Source organism: Emydura macquarii, unplaced genomic scaffold, assembly GCF_026122565.2.
Source record: "Emydura macquarii macquarii isolate MOO-44397 ecotype Brisbane River unplaced genomic scaffold, CSIRO-AGI_Emac_v2 contig_383, whole genome shotgun sequence".
Taxonomy (NCBI): domain Eukaryota; kingdom Metazoa; phylum Chordata; order Testudines; family Chelidae; genus Emydura; species Emydura macquarii.
The window spans coordinates 10660796-10684007 of NW_027130520.1; the positions used below are offsets into that span (position 1 = coordinate 10660796).

General features: G+C 39.6%; 1 protein-coding gene and 1 long non-coding RNA gene across 5 annotated transcripts in view; both read left to right on the forward strand.

Annotated features, from left to right (window-relative positions):
• Positions 1-23212, forward strand: part of OXR1 (oxidation resistance 1) — a 443668-nt gene that overhangs the window by 72142 nt on the left and 348314 nt on the right. The window lies entirely within an intron of this gene.
• On the forward strand, positions 11690-14297 carry LOC137146192 (uncharacterized). The gene is made up of 3 exons (XR_010917844.1): positions 11690-11750; positions 13101-13136; positions 13499-14297. It is a non-coding gene; the product is annotated as an uncharacterized lncRNA (long non-coding RNA).

Consider the following 23212-nt stretch of genomic DNA (forward strand, 5'->3'; position numbering starts at 1 on the left):
TCTTCGAGATGTGTTGCTCATCTCCATTCCAAGACCCACCCGTCTACCCATCTTGTTGGAGCTGAGCGGCAAGAAGGAACTGAGGAAGTAGCAGGTCAGCAGGGCCCTATATACAACGCCTTGAGGGCGCCACTCCAGGAGGCGCCTGCACCGACCCGATGGGTACCACTGAGGGGGGAAAAAAACTTCCGACAACTGCGTATGCAGCATGCGCACACCCACTTGGAATGGATATGAGCAACACATCTTGAAGAACAATAGTTACAAAAGGCAGGTAACTGTTTTTTATCTACCTTTCGTAACTGTTGCTCTTTGAGATGTGTTGCTCATGTCCATTCCAAGACCTACCCCTCTTTACCCCCTATCAGAGCCAGCCATCAAGAAGGAACTGAAGAGGAGGTGGGTTGGCACAGCCTTATATACAGTGCCAGAGAGGCACCTCTCCAGGGGGCACCTGCATTGACTCAATGGGTTCTGCTAAGGGAAAAACCTTCTGACGACTGTGCATGTGGTGCGCACACATCTACTTGAAATGGACATTAGCAGCATATCTCGAAGAACAACAGTTATGAAAGGTAGGTAACCGTGTCCCCAAATGCATGACCTTGCACTTTGTACTGTTGAAATTTAATCCAATTTCTTTTGCTCCAGGAGTCTACATCATCCAGTTCATCCTGTATGATATTCTGCTCCTGCTCTGTATAAAAGATGACTCCCAAAGTTGTGTCATCAGCAAATTTCATTAGCACACTCTAACTTTGTGTCAGGATCACCAGTGAAAATATTAAATAATATCAGTTCCAAGGGTGATTCCTGGGGGATTCCACTAGTGTGGGACTAGGACAAGGAGCAAGGGGTGAGGAAGAGACAGGACTGGAACAGGGACAAGTTGGATGGGACAGGGCAGAAAGGGTCATACTTGATGGAAATGTGCAGAAGAGTCTATGCCCACTAGAGAACACTCCTCTCCTGAGCTTGGAGTGGAACTAAAGATCCTGAGTATCACCATTTTTCTGTTGTCTGCAGATATCTGTGAAATCCACTGACGTGTGATGCTGAGGAGAAAACAAAATATTAAATAGATGCTCATTAATTGAAGCAGCAGTCCTGTGGAAAAGTAGTAGGTGATTGTATAATTAAAAACTATCATAATGCGTATGCACCAGGAGGTTGAAATAGGATTAATTTAATTAATGCCTTAATTCTGGCATTCTCTAACCTTTGAGTTCCTGGCTTTGCAACTGTAATAACTTTCTTTTAATTTAGTATTTTTGTGTGTAATTTGGATTGGATTCTCTAGACTCTAACTTCCAAAGGCAGCACAAGCTCTCAGTGAGTGAGAATAGGTCCTATTCTGGCAGAATTAGGTCTGTTTACATTGTCTCTTTTAAATCTGTCTGTCTTTTGCATTCACCCACCCTCCTGTACTGTTTCTCATTTTTCGCCATATCTGACCTCTCCATTTTGCCACTTTTTTCCTCTCCCCATTCCCATTCTTCTCACTTCCCCATACCCTATCCTCTCAGTTCTTAACTCCAGTTCTAAGGGGTAAAGAAAATGTCTAGGTAAGAGATATGAAGATGGGAATGAGGAAAGGAAGAATGTCATGTCTTATTGCTTAAAACTATATTGTTACAAAACAAAATACTGTCTCCATTTATCAGAAACTTGTATAACACAGACTGGGACCAAGATGCACTTAGATTTGAAGGCAGGGTTTTTTGATGAAAAGTGACTAATTTGTAAGACTTTTGCGGGAAGGTTCTTCCAAACCCTTTAAAGCAAGTGGTCTGAAACACTTGTGAATAAATCCTGCACATGCCACTGCAAGCCTGGTTTTGCCTACCATTTTCTGATGTCACCAGCATCCACAGCCCTGGCATTTTGTTGGCAGAATGACAAGACAATCCCCCTTCCCTGCATGTAAAGTCAGATCCATCGCTATGATGACAAAGTATCAAATGTCAGGGTATAGCTGATGCTTCTCCATCAACTACATCTGGCTTGTTGCAGCCTCTGTAGCTGTTCCAAAAGGGCTTATAAGATGCCTCTGCTATTAGCATGAAGCTGGTTAAGGGAATGGCTAAACAATTTTGCTTCCTGAAAGCAAAATTTCTTTTGACATATCTTTGCTGTGCTTAAGTCAATATGATGATAAAGTACAAGTTCCTTGCATGATCCCAATGATATCCACAAGGCATTTTTATAGAACAATAAAGAGGTTCCAGGTTGCAACTCGTATGTATGTATTTGGCCACACTATTGCTATTTAGTTAAAATCATGGGGCCATTTAAAGTGAATGGGAATTTTGCCCAGCCAGGATTTTGCCGTTTGAGACTGCTTTCACTATATACTATGTAGATCTGCATATATTATGGTAATAGAGAATAAATTCACCATTTTTCCTTTTGCTTAGCACAGTTTGGAAGAGAGATGAAAATTGCTTAATTGGTAAGAATTGAGATGTGCAGAAATCAATGAGAGATGAGGGTACTCAGGCCCTGACTCAGCAATCCATCCCTGCCCTGAAAAGCACTTAAACATATACCTAAGCTGAATAGGGATATACTTTGCTGAATAGGGATGGACTTCAGCAAAGAATTTAAGCATATGTTTAATTGTGACCTCGGTGCGTTGTATTTTGCGTCCTTAATGTGCCAATGGACAGCCCTGATTTTGGATATAGCTGCAATCTTACTAGAACTGTTCTTGTCAGATTTTGGCCTCAAAATATCTCATGAGAGCAAAATCTTTGAGATCTCTGGTCCCATAAGATATCTGCCATGATCATTGAATTTTACTGAGACTGTTTCTTGAGATGATCAGTGCTGTGAAACTTTAAACTTAGCCTTGATTTGGAACAATTCTAGTTTCATATTAATCTGAATGTGAACCCTTTCACCCCAACCTATATGAACTGTACATGTATGGTAATCAGTGCCTGCCATAATCGAGCTGCAGTCTCTAGGCACGAGCACAAGAGGAATAATGACTGCCTATTCTATTTCAGATGTAGAAGTAACAGCACTGCATCTTTGGCCGAAGGAAATGTTTCCTTATTGGGATGTCTAGAAAATTGCTCATGGGGTATTTTTCTGCTGCTTTCTGTAGGTCCCTCAAAGCACCGCAAATGCATTCTAATGAAATTTTTTATAGTATTCTGCACACTTTTCCAATACTCCTTGGAATACTATTTTTTTACTTCATTTCTTCAAGTGCTTTTTTTAATCCCAGCCCACAGATTTACAGTCTTTAATCTGTTTTTTAATCTTTACATCCTAACAAAAAATCCCAACAATCCGATTTTTTTATAAATTCCATGATGTAACTGTAATATCTGCATCCAATAACATCTGCATCTTTTTTGTATGTATAAGGCCATAGGGCTAAATTTTCGAAGTGCTGAATAGGAGCGATCTGCACAAATCTTGTTGTTTGATAATGGGATTTTTTCATGCAGTTCCCTAACACCTTTTAAAGGCTCAGATTGGTGATTTTACTTTATTATGATGATCTAGATTAGATGGTAATTAGTGTAGTATCTCCAATAAGTATTCCATAATATGAGCCAGTCAGAGTGGTGCTGAAGCAACCAAGTAACTACATCTGAGACAGTATTGCACCAACTGCAGATGGTAGCCATATGTTGCCTGCTGTATATTTATGTACAGTATGGTCATAAATCATCCTTTTCATTGATACTTTAAACTACTTTTCATTAACTTAAGGGAAGAGTCAGCACTGCTGGTTTTCTGGCAGGGAGTCTAAGTACAAGTTACTATGCCTTGTGTGTCTAGCTAATGGTGACTTAATGGAAGGTTTTAATTAAGCACATGTCTCTGCATGCAGAGAGGAAATCAAAGGCTCTTGGGAAAGGCAAAGAAACTTTATTCCAGACTCACTGAAGGGTGAATTCATGAAAGCATCAAATGAATTTAAATTAATTGGAATATATTTTTTAAAATATTGCCAGAATGAGAGAGCAGCTGCTATGTAAAAGAGCACTTACAGATATTAGCCTGTAGATATTTCTCCTATCACATTTTTTTCCATGTTGGTTGGAAAATTTCATGAACGTAGCAGCATTATTCAGAGGACTGTGCCTGACTACTACTGGTTTGTATTTCATGACCCTTCCAAATTTTAACTAGTTTGAGAACACTAGTAACTGATATATTCCGTTCTGATTCATTCAGCAGATCCTAGGCCGCTAAACATCCAAGTGTTGTCATTTTATTGCAAGTCACATGATATAGCATTTTTTTAAAAGCTCAAGCTCTTGGAATTAGGTGGTTTACAGGTCAGTTTATATTTTAAAAAAGGTCAGTGTCTAGTCTTTAAGATTGTACAGGAAAATTTGAAAACAGGAGTAGAGTGTAACCTACAAGCACCAGAAGCAAATATTCTTTTTTTTTAAAAAATATGATTTTTCAGCCGCTCCTTTTTGGAGGCTTGAGTCATGATTTTTGAATGGTTGGGGTTGGCAATGCTGAGTGTGGGTTGATCTTGCCTAGCTTTTTCAAACAAAGGACAATGTTAAGAAATATAGTTTTAATCTTGGATATGGCACCATTGTGCTAGGCACTGTGCATACACATAATATGAGACAACATTTATTTCAGTCTTGATAGAATCATAAAGTTAGAAGGGACCTCAGGAGGTCATCTAGTCCAACCCCCCTGCTCAAAGCAGGACTAACCTCAGCTAAATAATCCCAGCAAGGGTTTTGTCAAGTCGCAGCTTAAAAACCTGTAAAGATGGAGATTCCACCACCTCCTTAGGTAACCCATTCCAGTGCTTCACCACCCTCCTAGTGAAAAACTTTTTCCTAATGTCCAACCTAGACCTTCCCCCCTGCAACTTGAGACTGTTGCTCCTTGTTCTGTCATCTGCCACCACTGAGAACAGCCTAGCTCCATCCTCCCTGGAACCCCCTTTCAGATAGTTAAAGGCTGCTATCAAATCCCCTCTCGTTCTTCTCTTCTGCAGGCTAAACAAGCCTAGTTCCCTCAGCCTCTCCTCATAAGTCTTCTGCTCCAGCCCCCTAATCATTTTTGTTGCCCTCTGCTGTACTCTCTCCAACTTGTCCACATCCTTTTTGTAGTGGGGGGCCCAAAACTGGATAAAATACTCCAAATGTGGCCTCACCAATGCCGAATAGAGGGGAACAATCACTTCCTGTGATCTTCTGGCAATGCTCCTCCTAATGCAGCCCAATATGCTATTAGCCTTCTTGGCAGCCAGGGCACACTGCTGACTCATATCCAGCTTCTTATCCACTGTTACCCCCAGGTCCTTTTCTGCAGAACTGCTGCCTAGCTCGTTGGTCCCCAGTCTGTAGCTGTGCATGGGATTCTTCCATCTTAAGTGCAGGACTCTGCACTTGTCCTTGTTGAACCTCATCAGATTTCTTTTGGCCCAATCCTCCAGTTTGTTTAGGTCCTTCTGTATCCTATCCCTACCTTCCAGGGTATCTACCACTCCCCCTAGCTTAGTGTCATCTGCAAACTTGCTGAGGCTGCAATCTACTCCATCCTCCAGATCATTAATGAAGATGTTGAACAAAACCGGCCCCAGGACCGACCCCTGGGGCACTCCGCTTGTGACCGGTTGCCAGCTAGACATGAAGCCATTGATCACTACTCGTTGAGCCCTATGCTCTAGCCAGTTCTCGATCTATTTTATAGTCCATTCATCCAACCCATACTTCTTTAACTTGCTGATAAGAGTACTGTGAGAGACTGTATCAAAAGGTTTGCTAAAGTCAAGGTATATCACGTCCACTGCTTTCCCCACATCCATAGAGCCAGTCACCTCTTCATAGAAAGCAATCAGGTTGGTCAGGCATGACTTTCCCTTGGTGAATCCGTGTTGACTGTTCCTGATCACCTTCCTTTCTTCCAAGTGCCTTAAAATGGATTCTTTGAGGACCTGCTCCATGATTTTTCCAGGGATTGAGGTGAGGCTGACCGGTCTGTAGTTCCCCGGATCCTCTTTCCTCCCTTTCTTGAAGATGGGCACTATATTTGCTTTTTTCCAGTCCTCAGGGACCTCCCCCTGTTGCCACGAGCTTTCAAAAATAATAGCCAATGACTCTGAAATCACATCAGCCAATTCCCTCAGCACCCTCGGGTGCATTGCATCTGGCCCCATGGACTTGTGTATGTCCAATCTTTCTAAATAGTCTTGGACCTGTTCCTTCAGCACTGTGGGATGTTCGCCTCCTTCCCATTCTGTGCCGCCCAGTGCAGTAGTCTGGGAGCTGACCTTGTCTGTGAAGACAGAGGCAAAAAAGGCACTGAGTACCTCAGCTTTCTCCACATCCTCTGTCACTAGGTTGCTTCCCCTATTCTGTAAGGGGCCCACACTTTCCCTAATCTTCCTTTTATCGGTAACATACCTGTAGAAACCCTTCTTGTTCCCCTTCATGTCCCTTGCTAGCTGCAACTCTAATTGTGCTTTGGCCTTCCTGATTTCATTCCTGCATGTTCGAGCAGTATTTTTATAATCCTCCCTAGTCATCTGACCAAGTTTCCATTTCTTGTACGCTTCATTTTTGTGCTTAAGCTCACCAAAGACTTCTTTGTTAAGCCAAACTGGATGCCTACCATATTTGCTATTCTTTCTGACCATCGGGATGGTTTGTTCCTGTGCCCTCAATAAGGTTTCTTTAAAATACAGACAGCTCTCTTGGGTTCCTTTCCCCCTCATATTAGCCTTCCAGGGGATCCTGCCCATCAGCTCCCTGAGGGAGTCAAAGTCTGCTTTTCTGAAGTCCATGGTCCGTATCCTGCTGTTCTCCTTTCTTCCTTTTGTCAGGATCCTGAACTTGACCATCTCATGGTCACTGCTGCCTAGGTTGCCACCCACTTCTACTTCCCCTACCAAATCTTCCCTGTTTGTGAGCAGCAGGTCCAGAGAAGCACAGCTACTAGTTGGTTGATCCAGCACTTGCACCAGGAAGTTGTCTGCAATGCTATCCAAAAGCTTCCTGGATTGTTTGTGCTCCAGCAGATGGTCAGGGTGATTGAAGTCCCCCATGAGGATCAGGTCCTGTGAACTAGAAACTTTCCCTAGTTGACTGAAGAAAGTCTCATCTACCTCGTCCTCCTGGTCTGGTGGTCTATAATAGACACCCACCACGACATCACCCGTATTGTTCTTGCTTCTAAGCCTAACCCAGAGACTCTCAACTGGCTTATCTCCAGTTTCATACTGGAGCTCGGAGCAATCATAGTGCTCTCTTATATACAGTGCAACTCCTCCACCCTTTCGCCCCTGCCTGTCCTTCCTGAACAATTTATACCCATCCATGACAGTGCTCCAGTCGTGTGAGTTACTCCACCAAGTCTCAGTTATTCCAATCATGTCATAGTTTCTTGACTGTGCCAGGACTTCCAATTTCTGCTTGTTTCCCAGGTTTCTTGCATTTGTGTATAGGCACTTGAGATAACTAGCCGATTGTCCTACTTTTTTAGTATGAATCAGGAGGCCTCCCCTGTTGCCCCCTCCTCTTTCTGCTTCCTTGTGGTGTCCCACTTCCTCACTTGCCTTCAGGCTTAGGTCTCCGTCCCCCATCGAACCTAGTTTAAAGCCCTCCTCACTAGGTTAGCTAGCCTGTCTGCGAAGATACTCTTCCCTCTCTTCGTTAGGTGAATCCCGTCTCTTCCTAGTAATCCTTCTTTCTGAAGCAATATCCCATGATCGAAGAACCTAAAGCCCTCTCTCCGACACCACTTGCGTAACCATGCATTTACCTCCGCAATGCGATAGTCCCTACCTGGGCCTTTTCCTTCAACAGGGAGGATTGATGAGAACACCACTTGCACTTCAAACTCCTTTATCCTTCTTCCCAGAGCCACATAGTCCGCAGTGATCGGCTCAAGATTGTTCTTGGCAGTGTCGTTGGTGCCTACGTGGAGAAGTAGGAAGGGGTAGCCGTCTGAGGGCTTGATGAGTCTTGGCAGTCTCTCCGTCACGTCCTGAATCCTAGCTCCAGGCAAGCAGCACACTTCTCTAGTTTCCCGGTCCGGATGGCAGATGGATGACTCCGTTCCCCTTAGGAGGCAGTCCCTGACCACCATCACCCTTCTGATCACGGTAGTCTGTTCATATCCTCTATTGGTTTTGAGTTGGATACAGCATTTATTCAGTTTTATGTCCTTCTATGGGCCAACATCAATATGCTGCCTTAATGTTCATAGAGCTTTCTCAGGGGCTGACCGAAGGCTCTGGAACAAACTCCCACAGGAACTAAGGACCATCACAGCCTCACACCTTCCAATTCAAGTTCAATGTGCACTTCTTTGACCTACCTTCTCTAATATAAACACAGAGCAGCATGTACATTTAAAAGAAAAAACACAAAAAACTCTACCAAAACCAAACAGGATGCTGTACACACAGTTTTTCCCCTTGGAAGAGGATGAGAGAGGGAATGAATCACATGTGACAGATGTTAGTCATGTCGCTTAATGCACTTCTGGAATGCACTCAATACTACAGTGATGAGGATGATATGGCAACTAGACAGAAAAATGACACTTACTCCACTGACAGCCATTGAGTATATACACAGGAGCAAAATGCGCTTCCTGCTTCTATTGTATTGGATGACGATGGAGCATTCAAAGTTTTGCTTTTTAATGCAGACACCTTGTGATTTGCACTGGCAGCCAAACCACCAGCCTGGTCAGAAAATTACCCTATTTTCTTTTGGTTTCTCAGCATTATAGACAGAATAGTTTTGTGAACCTGCCCCTTTTGAACTACATGACAAAAACATTCAAAATCAGGTTTGTCTTCCTGAGCATGTGAAATTTATAAAAGATCTTCCAGCATTTTCCTAATATCCTTTACCAATCCCATGGATATTTATGTAAAGATTAATTTGATTACATGAATGGGTAGGGTAGGGATGTTTCTTACAATGAGCAGTCAATCACTGTTTAAACTGTGTGAAGCTGAGATGCCTGAGAATAAGAAAGAGCATACTCTTTTATGCATCATAAGAACAAACGCAATTAACAGTTTAAAGGCTTGCTTGTAAGACTAGAGGAAAATGTCATCAAGGGTTATAAAAGTTAATATTAATTCTATGGTATAGGAACAACTATAGAAAAACTTAGAGGGGAACATGATCTGAGAGAAGATGGCAACAGCCTGAAGTTTTCTATTATAAGCTATGGCTGAGTAGGAAAGAGAGTGTTCTTGAAATTTTTGGTACTGTCCTCATCCCATATCTAGCAATATCTAAGCAATATCCCATGAGATTTCTCATCCCATATCTAGGCAAAACCTCCCCCACCCCTAAAAAACAATACAATATAAAACAAAACAACTCCCCACACAAGAAATCTTCTGCTCCTCTTTATGATGTCTGAAGATCTGAAAGCAACATTCCCCCAGCACCCTGCTTTTTTCTTTAACAATAATATTCAGGTTCTGCCTTCCCTGGGAGATTCTGTAGTGGCCGGAGATCTTACAAAATTATAACACCACAGGAGTCAAGGAACTGAAAGCTGAGAAGCTGTGAGTAGAAGGGAGTTTTAGGTAGACAGTTTAAGCTGTTTGGTATTTCTTTGTTTTTGATAACACTCATTTAATTTCAATGTGTAACAGACATTTTCACAAGTAGACATCTTTGTTAAAGATTCTACAGCCTACCTCTTTAATTAAGGTGCAAGAGCTCGCAATACACATCCTCTAAATCCACAGGAGTTCCTCCTGGAAAGATCGAAAGCTTTCCTTATATTTCTAAGTCAATTAAACAGAATAACCAAATATGAGAAAACCTTTCATTTCTTCTTTAAAGAAGCAAAAGAAGGCACAACGCCAATTATTTTAAAATACATAGCTGGCCATTTATAACAACTTGCCCGTTTTACATAATCATATTTTAACAAATATAAGGCTATGATCTTGGGGGAAAATAAGACTTTAATCATCTACAGGCCTTGTCTCCCCTCTGTATGGCACCTTACTTGCTTTGACTTGGGAATAAGCTTTATTAGTTGTGTTTTAAACCTGTCCTTCCCTGGGAATCCTCTTGGTTGTGTAGAAGTTGTGATGCTTTTTACTCTAGATCATGCCAGTCATGAATGCAAATACCATTATATGGTATTTCACTTTGTTCCTTATATGCCATTGAGTATTGCTATATAATTATATTCCTAAAATTAATTAGTAAGTACTTCTTGAATAGGTGATCATAGCATTTCAGACAGTGGCCATAAGCTGTGATGAAAGCATCAGGAAACACCCTCTGTGTACTCTGGAATACAAGTATCTACCACGGAGGAGCATAAAGAATGTACAACTGGAGCAGTAAGCCTGCATTATCAAAAAAGAAAATGGCATGACTTGTTAACATTTACCCCATTAAAAATTACAAAGATGCTAAACATTTACCCCATTAAAAATTACAAAGGTGCTAAACAGTGAATCTGTGATGTAGGAATTTGTAGCCTATATAGTCTCCTTACCAGGGAGGCCAAAACTTTACAGCATTAAAGAGTACATTAGCAATTTTCCTAGAGCTTAAATATTCCACATTGTTTTCATACCTTTTAAAAAAATAAACTCACTGCAGGAGTGGAGGTTGGCTGATGCTCTGCTTTCCAGAGAGAAAATGCCTCGAATGTGTAGGAGTAGGATATAGGGCTGAAGTAACAGTTGACTTTGGAACACTGTGCTGATAGGCAACATTTGAGCCTCCTGACTAAAGCAAGAGACACATAGGATTGGGAGATGGAAATGCTAATTTTTTCGTGAAGTGTTTCTACTTCAGCACAGTTCTTCTCAGGAAGGCACCAATGGAACCTAATAAATAGCTCAGCTGAATTTTCTGAGATAAAATCTCAACTGGGTGGAGAGTCAAGGACCTTGACAAAGTATTATATGTGAATATTGATAATGAAAATGCTGCTTTGTGTATTGTTGCTTGATGGAGTGATATGTGCATGTTTATTACGAGAAGGCGCCATAAATACAAACATAGTTCCATTTCTGTCTCTCATTGTTCTACTAGGCGACAGAAAAGATTGGGGTGTGGGAGAGGAGGGATTTAGTTCTGTTTTTCTTGATGATTGTATTGTATGAAGTTTGTGTGCCCTCTTCACTGCCATTGTCTATTCTGAAAACAATTTGACCTGACATGTAAAATCATGTTTCCTCTTCATTGTTGCTTTGGGGCAGATGGCTACAGTTAGTAATGTTGTTTAAGCAGAAAGCCATTAATCTGCCCACAAGTCTGCAGACTGATAAAAGTTACTCCTATGTAGAAAATGATTCTCAAAAACATGATAGCACAAGTTTTTGTGTTTTTAAAAAAGTTTTAAAAAACCTGAGAAAAAGTAAGAAAAATTAAGTAATCCCCTCACCCCTGTGCTCTCCCCAAAATTCATTATAACTATTTGGACAACAGGAGATAAGGGAAAATCTCCTGTACAAGCTTTTCCTGCTCTTTTGCATTAGACTAGTTTTGGATTAATTTGTGTTCACAGGGTATTTCCCAGGACCTGTGGTGAAAATCTGCCCCTTGAGAACTAACTTTCCACATAGACCATATAGACTGGATTCTCTTGTCCACTCAAGTCACTTTGAACCACATAGCCTTAAAACAGCTGGGGCTGATCAGAGGAGAAGCTATCTGTGTGGGGAACTCACTACTGGTGCAAACGTGGTGAAGACGACTCTGCTGCCTATTCCAGCATCACCACCCAGTCGAAGGTGGAATTGGAATTCTAAGGTGGAGGGTGGAATATGTTAGGGTAGTTCTGGGAGTGGGATGGGACAGGATAGGGAAGGGAAAAGGTGTGGCAGAGCATGATCCTCCAGTGGTATACATTAGAACTCCTTCTGTGCAACTCCTGGGTCACAGTGGGGCTGGTCAGCTCCGAATCAGCCATGACCATCTCTCTGCAGGTCCGTTGAGAGAAACTTGGGGCCCTGGTACATCATGTTAGCTGGGGCCAAACCCCCTACCAAGTCACTTTATTTACACTGACTTGATAGATGTTTTGTGAGCCCCTATGAGCTCAGGGCCCTGGTACAGTTGTCCCTCCTTTACCCCCTTGTGTCAGCCCTGCCTCCCTGTGACCGACTGCTTCTCTTCAGTGCATCTAAGCTCAGCTCAGACAGAGTAGAGAATCAGGGCCCACGTATCTAGAAAAATAATCTGTCTCTACATTGATATTTATTATTGCAAAAACAATGCACCCTTAATGAACTCAGCATGTAATTATCTAATCTAAAACTAACCCTGGAAGCAACACATCATGAACATCAGAGATGGCTTTCAGTGTCTTCAGTAGAGTTATTCCAGATTTCATGGTTTATAACAGTGAGCAGCATGTGGTCCAGGAGCTGCCTTTCAAGGTGGAGTAACTTAAAAAAAAAATCATTAGCTATTGCTGCTGGGTTGCTCTTTAGCAGGATAAAGAAATGCAGAGTTCAAACACGCTTTGAACTACCTGTGTAGGCCTGTTTCAGTGGCAAAAGGAAACAAGTTAGCTATGGTATTTCAATTATAATCCATTGTGCTAATGAAATAAGTATTCTTATAAAAATATTAGGAGTAACAAATTTACAGTATTTCACTCTAATAAGTAGCACAACTAATGAGATTTGTCTCACTATAGCTTTAAATATGATGCCCTCAATGTCTACCTATTCAAAAAATGTTTACTTGAACTTTGTATAATTTTTAAGTGACATGAAGGTTTGGTACAGCACAGAATAAGTGGGAATAGATACTATTCATTTCAGGCATTCTTGTGTGTGTATATAGGTTGTGGTAGTGCTTACAGGCACCAGCCGAGATTGGAGCCCCACTGGCTAATAATTGTATGAGTGAGAGACACTACCAGTCCCACTTCACTCTACTCCAACCCAAAGGGTAGCATTCACTTCCCTTGTACAAAAGCAGAGCAGGAAGGATTTGTGCTGAGGACCAGTGTTTTGCCAAGGAGCTGTTGTGTACTCTGCTCCATGCCCCCTACATGGAATATGCAGCCAGTACCTAGAATTTGTGGATCCAGTAATGATAATTTCACTACCCTTGTCCTATTCACAGATCTGTCTCCACCTTCCCATATAGGGAGCCTGCACAGAACTCAGCTCTGGCAAGCAATAGGTAAGGAACATCCTCCTCTCTCTGCTTCCTGACCTCCAGGTGCAGTGGAACTATGGTAGCTCCACTGAAGTTGCGTCTTAATAAAGCTGTACAGGAAACTAGATTTCATCTTGATGTGCTTGGAATATGAAAAGAGAGTAGATAGTGCATACTAATATATTAGCATTTCTAAAAAACATACAATATGGGGGGATTTAATTCTTCCTTTAAATAAAGGCCAAGTTCCCTATGTTTCATATGTAAGGCTTGCAATGACTTCCTATTGAAGATGTTCATACAATTGAGAATGTAAATCAGACTCTTATTCTCTGAAAAATAACTGAAGGACCCAATGTTCTAACAGCTTCCTTTTCATTTCCCAGAAGCATCACACAGTGTGCCACTTCAAATGGATTAAGATTTCAGAGCTTCTTTCAATTTCATAATTCCTGCTGTGAAATTTTCTTGTAGAAAATAATCTCCAGTGTACGTGAATAGTCAGTGTAATATTTTTTGCAAACGTTGTTGTTGGAGGTGGTTGTGATGCAGTAGGTTTTAATCTTGTATTAGAAGAAAGTGATCACTTACTTTCCTAAATGAAAGAGATTGTTTGAGACTGAGTCTCTTGTCTATTTAAAAAATAACATTTTTTTTTCAGTTTTAAAGCACCAGGATGGCTGATCACTAATTTATATGCAGGGCTTGCTCTTGTCTTCATACACATTCTGTATATAAAATAACATGTATGCTTGAGTCTGATTGAATTATCCTTATATTTTCAATGTTTTCATATTGATGATTACCTTGAAAGCAAATAAGGATATCTCTTGTCTATTCGAGGACATAGCCTGTTCAATAACTGTCCATTTGGGGGAGGAAGAATGGAGATGTTTTAATAATTTAAAACATTTTAAATGTTTTACAAATTTTAGAAATTGGCTGATAATTATGGTTATTTTTCCACACAATAAAGGTGTATACTTTTAGTAATGAGGGTATTTAACCATTGGAACAGCTAACTAACACTGCTGAGCTTGAAGTCTTTAAATCAAGATTAGAGATCTTAAAGATTTACTGTAGATTCAGGAATAATTGGATGAAAGTCTAGGACCTTTGTTATCATAATGGTCCCTTTTGAACTTAAAATATGTGAAATTATGAAGTGAGAAATAAAACCTGGTTTTGCCCAATTACAGATAGTGTGCATAAGCAGATTAGCTGACATTACACAACACTCTGCAAAATCTAATGATTGTAACTGGTTACTTAAAATTAACTGTGAATTTGAAAATTATGAATGTAAGCGTTCTTCCTTAGCCATGTGCTCATGGAAGGTAAATGTTGCTAGTTACAAATGTTGTAAAGCTCATCACTGTGGAATGATTAACATTTAATATTTTTCATGGCTCCTGTTATGAGAATGCTACTTTAAAAATATCACATTCTTCAAATCTAAAAGCATAGACCATGTTTTGAAACATGGGATGAATTCTGGCCTCTCTGAAGACAGAGTTTTGCTATTGACTTCACTGGGGTGAGGATTTTACTCGTTAATTGAAGCATTACTGCTAAAACAATGTGAAGTTTTGAAACATTTTGTAAACCTTTGAACAGGAATTGAAGCATACAGAAAATTAATGTATAGAAAAGTTATCATCCTGTATGCACATTTGAGTGCAAAATTTATTTATTGTCCCCCAGTCACCAGTGATTTTACGAGGACACTTAAACCATCTCAGATATTTTCATAGATATAATTTTCTGGTTTGTGTGATATAAGGAGAAATTATGTGTGCGAGCAGAGTACGGGGATTCTAGAGTTGAAAGCTTCAATCTTGTCCTAAACACACAGATATTTATTGTGTGTCCTGAAACATCAGTGAGAATTTGTTTGGCCAATTTAGGTCAGCCAAGCTAATTGTCTAAGTTTGGTTTGTTATTCAGATGAAGTGGTTAACATGCCTAGTCTTACAAGAAGTGTCCTTGGATCTTTAATGACCACAACCAGCCAGGATGTTTATTTCCAATTTCACTTAGAGAGGGTCCCAGTATGGGACATTTATTCAGTACTGACTTAGAGTGAAAATTTCAAGCTACTGAATTGCCTTTTTACACATTAGCAGACGGGTCTACGTGGGAAAATTAGAGTGCAACACAGAGTGCCTTACACATGACACCCCTTTAGGCCACTTTGCTACACCATGTAGACAAGCCCTAGATGTCCTAAGGAAGTGTTACCAGGAGAATTTAGAGTAAGGTGTTACCCCTAAAAACTGTTGGTGTGGTGGTCCGCCCCATTGGAATTTCCAGGGAGACAACCTGCCTTCCCTTGAAAGGACACAGATACAGCCCTCTGATCTAGATAGGATACACGAGCTGTGATACTTCGAAAACAGATATAATATTTATTTATAAGTGAGTGGTTACATTAAAAGAAAAATAGAGCTAGAAATAAATATTGTAACAATAATACATCTATGTTCTTAACACTAAACACTATATATTTGACACTATTAATCTAACAATAATATACCTAATACATTAATTAATCTTATACATTAATACTTAACACATATATTACTACTAAAAATCCTTAACAATCTATCATCCACCAAGCATTAGGCCACGCGGTTGCAGGATGAGTAGAGAGGCAGAATCTCACTCAGACCACAAGCATCCAACTTTATTGACATGCAGAGTCCGGTGGCCTTTATTTACATAATTTTTAAAACATCTCTCTGTTCGTCAGGGAAGGTCCTTCTGCTCTGTCCAAAGGTTGCTAAGAGAGTTACCTCAAGCTCCAACACAGAGCGGGAACTCAGTTAGCCTGGTTGCCTATAAGCCCAGAGGCACCTACGCAGCTCTCAGGAGAGTTACCTCAGGCGCAGACAAAGCGGGGACTCAATTAGCCTGTTTGCCTGTAAACCTAGGGGCATCTAGGATAATCTAGGATTATTTTAGGCTCAGACACAAAGTGGGGACTCAGTTAGCCCAGTTGTCCAAAGTGTAAAGCGCACCTTTTCTTCAGTGATGCTCACCGCTGCTTAGATATTGTGAAGGTCTTTCTTCTGCTGTGAAGTTCCTTTCTTTGTTGCAGGTTCTTGTGATTTCAAGCTGTGTTCAGGTGGTCAGCTCTGTGAGTTCAGCTCTCTACAAAGCTCAGCCTGCTGACTGCGGACTTTATATACAGTTTGATCACCCAAGCTCAGCCAATCAGCTTTAATATGCTAATTAGGTCCAAATCTACAACCACATACAATTCGCTCCCCCACTTGAATAGTGATTTGATGGCTACTGAAAATTCTCATATGCTCTCCAGCTCCCGTTTGGACTATATGATGATTGTCTGATGTTATAGCTGTTAAGTCCATTCTAGCCACGTTGGTGTTCAAAATGGAAAATGTAGCTCCCATTTTTAATACAAGTAATAGTCCGACTGAGACATCCATCAAATTCACAATCACTGGAATTAATAGTCTTTGGTCTAGACTCCTGATTAATTGAACAACCACACCCTCCTCCATTTCTTCTTCATTGCTCTCATCTGCGCTGTCCTCACTTTCCTCATCCACCTCTATTTTATCCATCAACTCCTCTGCCATTTTCCTTTTGTCCCTTTCCTCTCCTTCCCTAAAAGATTCCTTTTACTTATTTTAATTTTAACTCTCTACCTTATTTTAACTTAAGTTAAAAATTAGGATAAATTAGTTATCTTAAAAAAAACCTTAATCTTACATTTTCTAATTTAGTTTAATTTATCTAATTTTAATTTTTTTATGTACTTATTTTATTTAACTATTTAACTAATTATTCTAAATCTTAATTTATCCCTAATTTACTCATTTTATCCTTAAATAAGTGAGGATTTCTTCAGTATTTTTGAACATTTTACAGTTTTGATAAATGCATAGTATTAAAAACTCTCATTCCTAATAATTCTTCTCCAAACACTATTCATTTAATATGTACCTTTTTAGTATTTTATTCCCTTAAGTGACATATAATGGAATTAACACTGGTATTTTACTTTTTGTATCTATTCCCTGTATTTTTATCATATCTAAAAAGAACATATCAAGAAAATATTTTTGATACATACTCATTATTTAACAGTGAATATATTGATCCTGTAAGATCCCGATTTATTAAATTCCAAATTTACCTGAGTAAAACTTATAATTTTTTAAAATATAAATTAAAGATAATACTTAATTTTTATCTAAAAGCTATCCCGTGAAATACATATGTTATAGATTTCCTCACTTACAATTTTTCCTTTGGAGGTGGCCATCCCCCTTGTAAACGATTTTGCTCATAACTTGTTTTAAATTACCTAGAATGGCATCTGAATTTTTAACCATTACTGCTGTTTTTATTGTTAGGCCAACTGATGATATTAATATTTCTTCAGATTGGATAACCTTAGATACTATGGTCACTTCCTAAATTACCTTGAAACTTTCCTACCCTACTTTAAAAATTAGATATGATTTTAATTTTTCTTGGACCTGTTGTTTCTCTTCAGAGAAGCTCAACATACCATCAGAATCCCCTCTTGGAAAGGAAGATTTTACCCCCCCCACTTTTTTTTTTGTTTAAAGTGTTAGTATTATTTCCATAGGGGCATCCAGATAGATTTTCTGAACCTATATACACCTTGTTCCTTTCTTTTGACTTTACAACCTTTCTTAGGCTTACCAAAGCACTGCTTCCTTGGGCTATACCATTAACTGTCTGCATATTCTGCAGTTTCTTCTCCAAGCAAATTGTTTTCCCTCTGCTATTTCCTGCCCTAATTTACTTTGTTCTATCTGTACGTTGATGGCCTTTTTCTATACAGCTATTATTTGAGCTTTCTGAGTTAACACAATGGTTTCTAATGTATTTATCCTAATATACCCTCACCATTCAGATTTATTAGACCAAATTATCCTATTGTTTTTTTTTCCTCAACTAAAAACTTACTAAAAAAAAGGAAATAAAGTACCATCTAGCTTTCTCATTAAATCCCTACAATTTTCTTATTCTTACTAAGAGGTCCAGATATTTTTTTTTCTTTCCTAATACTACCTAAAGAAAAAGTGGCACCTGAATCTGTCAACATAGTTTATCCAAAAATTTCCTTATTAAATAATACATATACTGTAGGTCTTCCCCATCTATCTTGGTTCTTAAATGCGCCACTATGTCAGTGTGTTCTTTTGCTGACACTGGGGAGATAGGGAATGCTTGGCCTCCCTCTGCTTGGCTTGGCCTCCCTCTGCCTGATGTTCAGAATCTACATCTAGATCCAGATCTTAATTTCATCTCTGGCTTCTCTCTCTATAATGTGCCACTCCCAAACCTTGGATAAAGCCTGTGAACTCTGGGGAGCCTTCAAATCCAAATCTAACATTTCATCTCAAAAGATTGCAAAATGATTTACAAACATTAAGAAACCAGTGCAGTCTTTTAACAATAGAGATCAGGAGGTCCATGATATCTGATTGAAAGTGAAAGAGGAAGGTAGTTTAAATGAGCTGGAATTTGTCCAGGAGACCATTGCTTCTGTGAAAAGTGCCATGGAACCTTTAGACTGCAGTAAAGAAAAGATTTGTTAATTCTTTCGTCCAAAAACCAGACCTTCCAGTGGGACATTTACCACTAACATTGTGTTGGGATACCAATAATGCAAATACCACACTTACACTTTTGTTGTGCATCTCAACAGGTGGGTCTCAAAGGATTTTTACAAACATTAATTAATGAAACCTAATAATGCCCCAGGAGTACTAGTAGCCACAAAATCATCCTTCCTCGCAAGACAAGATCCAAAAGATGCCTATTAATTTTACTTTGCAGTGGTGTTGTACCCATTTTGGACCCAGGATATTGGTCCAATAAAAGATGTTACCTCGCCCACCTTCTCTCTCTCTCTCTCAATTTTAGTGTAATTAAGTTTCATTGTTGATCATTGACCCAAGCTGTCAGTTTAACACAAAGTTGTGAAGAAGTCTGTGTTAGAAGATAATGTAATTGGCAGAATAAGCCAAAAGATCACATGTAGCCTTTATTGAATGAAGGGCCCTCTTGACTTTCATATGTTCTTTATTCACAATTAAACAGTGGAATATCATCAAGCTGCAGTTACATCCATCTCCTCAATCCCATTTACTAAATTGTGGATAAACCTGATGGATTAGCTTTTTAGTTTTTACCTTAGTGAGCCTGATTCAAATAACTCATAGATCAGAATACACCAAAGTTAACATTTGGTAAAATATGCAACAATATAATTTATCTTAACTTTTAAAGGCTTCTGGATAAATGTTTAAAGTGCCACACTTCTTTTCTATGTCATGCACATCTAATGACTGGTTCAGTTTGGCCACTAGGACGCTCCAAAGCGAACATGAATTGGTCTCTCTAGAACAAGATGCAAACAAATATTCCCTATAAGACAGTGGCCTTGTGGCATGTCGTCCATTTGTTGTAAAGCAACAAGTAAAATAAAATGGTGATGAAAAAGGAATATTACTTTAGCAATATTTATTTAGCTTCCTGCCAAAGAACAAAAAATCTCAGAACATGTTTTTTTTATCTGTGCAAGATACAAAATGTATAGTATCTAGTGATTCAATAGTGTAGTTGAAATAAAACTGTATACCAGACGCTTGGCAAACAGACTGGCTTTATTAGATGAAGATAATATTCCCTATGTAGTTAATGTTGTAACCAATTTCCGTGGTTATCCCTGACTATATTAGTATTTATTAAATTTTGCTTAGGAAAATCACTTTGCTCTGAAGGCTAAACTTTTCTGCAAAGTTTAAAGAAAACTGGTTGACCTTTTTTGAGCTATAGGATGTTGAAATATTACTTCAATTTGAAATGTATTAATGTTTCCTTGAGTCCCTTTAGCTGCAAAATATATCATTACTTAACCTTCTCATTTTCCTCATAGTTAGATCTTCTTGAAAACTTGTGCATAGGTTGTATGTTAAGAAATTAGATATAATCAAGCACATTAATTATTATTGTTGTATGTAAGCCTAACTGTTACAAGGCTTGATTTTTCAGAGGTGCTGAGCACCTGTGGTCTTACTGACTGCATTTCGAGTTGTGGTTGCTTGCTACTGTTGAAAATCAGGCCCATAGGATATTGTCAAGTTTTAGAAATTTGCGTGAAGAGCTTCTCTGGTAACCAAATGGTTCTCAGAACAACTCAGTAAGAGAAAGGGCTCTGTTAGATAGCAGAGCAAGAGAGAGGAGTAGGAAGATTATCTTGTGTGTGTTGTGCACAGGAACAGTGTGTGGGGACTCAACCCTTTATGCCAAGCCACCTGATGAAAAAGCAGCAGACTACCTATAGCAAGAGGGGGTGAGTCATGCGGGAGTGAGAAGATGTCAGTTTTATCAATCTTATCTATAGAGCCCTGCACGGATACAAAATTTGTATGTGCATCCGATCCATGATCTGCAAATATGGTCCACAGATGTCAAGTGGTATCAGCAAGTTTGCAGGGCTCTATTTCTCTGTATGTGTTATCTCTCTAGATGTTATAAGTGGCTGTTGAAGGGGGGAGTTGCATAGTTGCCTTCTGGTTGGGGTTGCAGCAGGCTTGTTTTGTGGGGAGCGATGGGTGCTGGTGTTTTTGCATTTCAGCATGGTAACCCTAATATCACCCCCGTTCTGCTTGCTGCAGTGGCTCCTCATTAAACAGAGTCCCATTTTAGGTCTCTGTCTTGATATTCAAAGTCCTCCATAAGAGCCCTCTAGTTATATGGGAGATAGTCATTGACTCAGCAGCCATGTGCTGTGACAGCTACATTCTACTGGAGCAAAAGTCTGTCTATCACTAGAGAGAGACCTATGAGCACAAGAAATGTCCTGTATGACTAGCAGTAGCTTAGCGTTAACATTGGGTTCCTTCTGTAGCAAACAGAGTTTCCTTAAACTCAAGTTATAGAGGGCTATGTTTTTGGAGCTGTAGAAGCAGAATTCTAGTCCAGCTCAGGAGGTTTGAATGGTTCATTTAGTTATTGTGTTACTAGCTCATTTAGAGCAGTGGTTTTCAACCTTTTTTCATTTGGAGACCCTTAAAACATTTTAAATGGCGGTGTGGGTCCTTTTGGAAATTTTAGACATAGTCTGTTGATCTCCAGATCTGTGGATCACTGTTCTATGGTAATGACAACCTGTCAGACACCTTAGACATGGATCCACAGACCACTGGTTGGAAACCGTTGATTTATAGCAATGGATTTGTTGTGAAACAGCACTTAACTTTATTCATATAGAATAAGACAGTTAAGTCAAGCTGTTCATGAGATGTGGGGTCTGAGTAACTACCTTTACTATAAATTCGGTCTCTAGAGTTCTGTAGTTAAAGTTGCTCCCAGAGTTCCGTTATAAACTTTTTTCTTACATATATAAAGTTAGCAAATTATTTTTACTTACACACACACACACACACACACACGTATGTAATAATTTGGTAACTTTCAAGCTATACTGGTGCACACTTTTTTTTTTTTTTTGAAAGTTTGAAGGTAATTTATCAAACTCTTTTAGTTATGGATACTTTAAAATGAAACCTAAAAATTTTACTCAGGGTCTATTTTGGGGATCCGCTAAAATAAAGCTTAATGGTAACACTTCAGAAGCGACACAGAGTTAATATATTTAAAATCTAATGCATAGACTAATTAAAATCTTGTAAACTGCACTGGGCAGGGCAAAGGATGAGGAGCTGGATAGCCATTTAACCCATTCAACTCTGAGGCCATGTCTGTACTGATGGCGGCAAATTCGTCTCCACCAGATCGATTTTTCTGGATCAATTGAGTGGTCAGTGTAGACTCAGTGTAGAAGTTGACTGAGTAAAACTGCCCCATCAAGGAGCGCAGTGTAGACAGTACGCAGAAGGGAAGCACAGCAGTCTACGTGATTTACGCAAGCTACTCTGTGTAGTTTGCGTAACTCCCGTTGAATCGCCACGTGAGTGTGGACCAGGGCTGAAGCAGGGCAGAGGAAGCAAGTGAGAACTAGGAACTCAGGTCCTGGCCCCCATCTTAAGAGAAATTTACTTAAAATCATAGAAGATTAGGGTTAGAAGGGACCTCTGGCGGTCATATAGTCCAATTCCTGCTCAAAGCAGGACCAACCGCAACCAAATCATCCGAGCCAGGGCTGTGTCAAACTGCACCCTTAAAAATCTCTAAGGATGGAATCTCCATCCTTAGAGGCTTTAATTTTTTAATACTTCTTTTAATTTAAGAGAAAAGTCAGTTTATGCTAATTTTTCAGACAAAATTATACTTTACTTTGGCCAGTTTTACAACCCATATACATCAATAACTCCCATTGGTATCATTGGGAGTTGTGGGCGTTCTGTAGAATCAGGCCTACAATCATCATAGTTACCTGTAATTTACCTGTTCTTACATCCTGTGTGCAGTCCAAATACTGGCTCAGATTCTGTAAGATCTCAGTAAAAGTGAAAAATAGCTTGATGGGTGTTTAATAGTAATATATAGTAAGGTATAATGTTATGATTTCAGAGGGCCTGACCTTGAGAGCCTTAGACACTCAGCACAAAGCAGGAGGTACTGAGCACCTTGCAAAATCAGGCCCACTGGATTTGTGACATCATGCCTTACTGAAGAGTAGTGTTAACCAGCAGCAACGTTTAGTAACTCATCAGTCTCAAAATGAATCCCTAAAATGTTCCCACTTGTAAAATAAAACCACAGGCTGCCGATGTTGCTCTTTCTGCTCTCATATAAAGTAGCTGTTATGAATTATGCATATTGACTATCAAAAGTGGTTTGTATGAGAGGAATTTTAATAGAGAAGCAGCCTCACAGATGGAATGAAGCCCGTTAGTCGATATCTGTATGTGCAACAAACTTTCTTTGTTAGTCAAGTTGACTCACTGAAGTTGGAAATTTCAATACAGAAAAATTCCAGAGAGAGAGTGGGGGAGAGTCTATGGAAAACTTAAACTTTTCTGCAAAAAAAATCAGAAACCAAAATTTTTAATTTGGATATCACTGTGGGTCCTTGTGAGAGCTGTAGTTTTTATGACTTATGCCCCCATTCTCCTGTCAAGTCT